At 40.3% G+C, this 4,104-nt stretch overlaps 1 protein-coding gene across 1 annotated transcript in view; it reads right to left on the bottom strand.

The window, feature by feature from the left end:
* Nucleotides 1-4,104, bottom strand: part of SLC13A4 (solute carrier family 13 member 4) — a 40,109-nt gene that overhangs the window by 24,924 nt on the left and 11,081 nt on the right. The window lies entirely within an intron of this gene.

The following is a 4,104-nucleotide window of genomic DNA, read 5'->3' as shown; positions in this document are numbered from 1 at the left end:
CCCAGCCCAAGGCCCAGTCCCAGCAGGGAGCGTGAGCCACGCCTGATAAAACCCGTTCCCAGCCAGAGGCTGGCGAACAAGAAGCGGGGAGACGAGGATTATTAAAATAGCCAACTGTTCTATAGACTTAAAAATTTTTAAATATATATACATACATACTACCTTGGGCAGGCATTATACTTCTTCTTCTCCAAGAAGAATAAATTTATTTAGTTATGATAGAACTATGATTTCAAAGAGTAAACATACTTATCATTTTATCTTAATCCTTAAAAATTATTAAAATAAGCCTGGGTTTGGCCCCACATCTCATTTTTCTTTAGCTTTTAAGAAAATTATATTTATTTTTTATTAGGAAGAAAGTCAATACATGCTCATTACAAAAAACTTCAAAATATAGAAATTTAAAGATAAAATTACCCTTAATCCTACTACTACTACTGTTAATACTTTGGTATCTTCAATTTTTTAATGTCTATGTAGATACATAATTGGATTTAGACCGTCTGTACAGTTTTATATCCTGCTTTTTAAAAACTTTACATCATACTCTGATCATTTTCTTGTAAGATTTAAATTTATTGGAAAAATCCATGTTAATAGTAACATAATGTGCCATAAAGCTTATTTGGCCATTTTCTTTTTGTTGAGTATTTAAGGTTTGGATTTTGTATTTTCCTACTGCAAATGGAGCAAAGAATAATTTTCTGCTTAAGTTGTTAACCTTACGTAAATGTGATTATTTCCTTAGGATAGAATTCTCGAAGGTGCCTTTATAACTAGCCTTCAACCTTAAAAGATATTTTTCCAATTTAAATAAATCCAAATAATCCAAAGTTCCAAAGAGTTCCAAAATTATAATAGTACAAGGAATACCCACTCACTACCTGTCTGTCCACATCTTTTTTTTCTGAACCGTTTGAGGGTGTAAGTTACACACATTTTGGCTCTTTATCCCTAATATACTTCAGTGTATATTTCCTAAGAACAGGAATTCTCTCTCGCACAAGCATGGTACCAATGATCAACTCCTTCCCTCTTTTTAATGATGAGGAAATTGAGAACGAGGCCTGTTAAAAAGATGTTCCATATGTTTGGGGTCCGCGGACCAACTCGTCATTGGTCTCGTCTCACTTGGAACATGCTCTTCTCTGCTTGTACATACCGATGAGACTTCAAAGCCCGGTTTGGGCCTGGTGCCCTCCAGAAAACCTTCCTGGAGATGCTAACCTCTGATTCCAGAACATTCCCTGCGGGTGCCATTAATTCCACACATCGCGGAGCTCTTAGGGCGATGCTTGAATTGTTGCTTCATGCTTGTACTGTTTACTTTTTTTATGTGAACCTCTCTCGTCTCCCAACTAAATTCTAGCTGCAAAAGGCCAAGGACCGTGTTTCTTTCTATATCATGTTTCTCTGTCTCTTAACACCTAGTAGAATAACACGCAAAAGTAGATGCTCAATAAATATTTGTCACATACATGAAAATGGTTCCCAACAGTGGAACCATGACAGAAATCGAGAGGAAAAGATATCTAAAAAGTTTAGCTTCTCATTTTAAAACCCTCTTAAAGTGAGAAAACAAGAACATTTTTAACTGCAGGAAGAATAAAAATTGAGCAGAAAAGAAAGTGTATAGTGACATATACATAGTGTCTAAGTAACTAATATTTACATAATCATACTGTTAAACTTTGATTATTGAAGTAACAAAAAACTGTGATATACCTATCTCGGGGGGATGGAGGGAGGGGAATCGGGGGGTGTAGAGGACAAAATCTTCATCTGCTATAATAGGGAGTCAGTTAATAATGTCTAGATGTGGTAACTCAATAAAATCAGAATACGTATAAGAACGTAGAGCTGAATGCTAGAAGAAGCAGTTAACAAATTTAAAAGTTATTGACCCTGGGCGGGGGGAGGTGGAATTTGGTGGGGTGCAGTGGGGAGGGGCGGAAGAGACGGCTGATTCTGCATGGTGAGCTTTTCAGTATTGTCTGATTTTTTAAACTCTGCACACAACACTCTGATCACACAAAAGTCAAAATAAAAGCAGGCTGCTTCGTTTTCCCCTTATCTTGTCCCAAAGTGATTTCGTTGTCTGGTGGATGAGGTTTGTGTAGGAGAAGGAATATATATCTGTCTTCTTCCTGGAGGAAGACCCCTCTGCTTCTGGTTAATTTAGTTCTTGTTTTCAACTCCAGCCCTCACTAACACTGTCACTATGCTCCTAGAGAGGGCAGAGAAGGCCCCCTGCTCTGCTGGGCTTGTAACTCTGGGCCTTGCGCATGCGTGGGGATGCTGCCCCCTGGTGGGAGATGGAAGCACTGCAGGGATGCCTGAGGCCTCCAGCTGAACTGGGAGGTTAAGATCTTCCTCGTTGCACCCTTACCTTCCCAGAATATCTAAGAGGCAGCTCTGCGGTAGAGCTGGTGCTTAAATTTCCTCTGCCTAGCAAGGAGGGAAGTCTTGACACTGGCCCTAAATACCTGGGCCCAGAACCAGCTTTAGTAGGATATCGGCTCTGTGCTGTTTTCTTATTTGGTGTTTGGTGGGCTGGGGTCTATTCATATGCCCTCCCGGGCCCCTTATAAGCGATGCCACGTGCTTGAGCAATGAGCCTCTTGTAGTCTGTGATTATGAGATAATGTGCCCAAATCATGAAGAGCGAGGGCAGTGCAGTCAGCCAGGACTTGACTGTGTGACCCTGAGCAAGTTATTCAACCTCTTTGGGCTTCATTTTTCTCATCTAAGAATAAACAAGGATTAAGTGAGTCCCTACCTTTTGTAAAGCTGTTAAGAAAATTAAACGACACGGAAAGCAGCTAGCATGGCCACCATGTTGACAATTGGGATTTCTAGTGGTGCTTCCTGTTACTGAGTGGCCCCCACACAGGCTGACCTGGTCCGAGGTCATTAGCACATAGAGTGATCCCAGGCACAGGGCTGCCTTTTCGCTTTTATAAATTAAAATTCCATCCAGTGGTGGTGTTTGTTAGCCGCCTAGCCCACTGAGTTTTTTACAATAATACCGTGGTTACTAAGAACCCCTCAGGGAACACCAGCGTTCCAGGATTCTTGAGGATTATCTTAAATCATTTTCTAACATGTGTTGTGTACTCATGCTCACCATAAGCATTCTTTCCCCCCACTATCCAATTTCCAAGACTCATATTCTGTGAGTTGGGAAACTATCTTGATAACGAAACTTGTTAGAATTATTTGCAAAGATAGAATAGATTTTAAAATGAGTGCTCCTCCCAGGAGCAGAATGCATGGGTTCTGTGACATCTGCATTGGTAGTTTCATTGCCTTTTCTGCTTTTCTGCTCTGTGGTTTTTCTCAGTATGCCAATTCGCTGAGCTTGGAGAGCAGAGGTGTTTCTGGACTGTGTTTTAGAAGAGCTGGGTCTAGGAGGCTGCTTTGAGAAGGCGGAGCAGAGTACAGCAATTAAGAATTTGGGCTCCAGCCTTCAGCCTGCCCGGGTTTAAGTGGTTGCTTTATTGGCTGCATGTCTGATTGGCCATGTGAGTTGTATGCTATTGGACAAACTACTGAACACTTGTGACCTGTCACTCCAACGTTTTCATGATGATAATAATGTCACATAGCTCATTTAATCCATCATGACATGGGCCTTCAGTCATGCAGGCAGGCCTTTAGGACAGTGCCTGGCATGTAGGAAGTACTCAATAAATGTCCATTAAGATCATTAAAGAAGGAAGAAAAGATAAGAAGCTTCGAGATTGACAGTTAGGAATCAGGTGATCAAATGAAGGAATAAGAGAAAGAAGTAAAATAAGAAGGAGCAAGGTGGACCTAAAAGACAAAGATCCTCCAAATTTTCTTAAGTGACGGGTGCATGTATTACAAGAGCTTTCTGACCCAGCCTGGGTTGAGAGGCACAAAGACAGAAATACTGCTGAATGTAGTCTATTACTAATCAGTTCACTGTCAATGAATTGCAGCTGACATCTGTTAGTGATGAGCTTTTAAAAACATTACTTTCTTTAGACACAGTTATTTATTGCTCTCTAGATAGGTTAGGTTTTTAATTTTTTAAGGGTTTTTCAGTTTCTTTTTCTTTTTTTTTTTTTTTGAAAG

Source organism: Pteropus vampyrus, unplaced genomic scaffold, assembly GCF_000151845.1.
Source record: "Pteropus vampyrus isolate Shadow unplaced genomic scaffold, Pvam_2.0 Scaffold48, whole genome shotgun sequence".
NCBI lineage: Eukaryota > Metazoa > Chordata > Mammalia > Chiroptera > Pteropodidae > Pteropus > Pteropus vampyrus.
The sequence above is the reverse complement of the archived record's forward strand: the minus strand, read 5'-3'. Positions and strand labels throughout refer to the sequence as shown.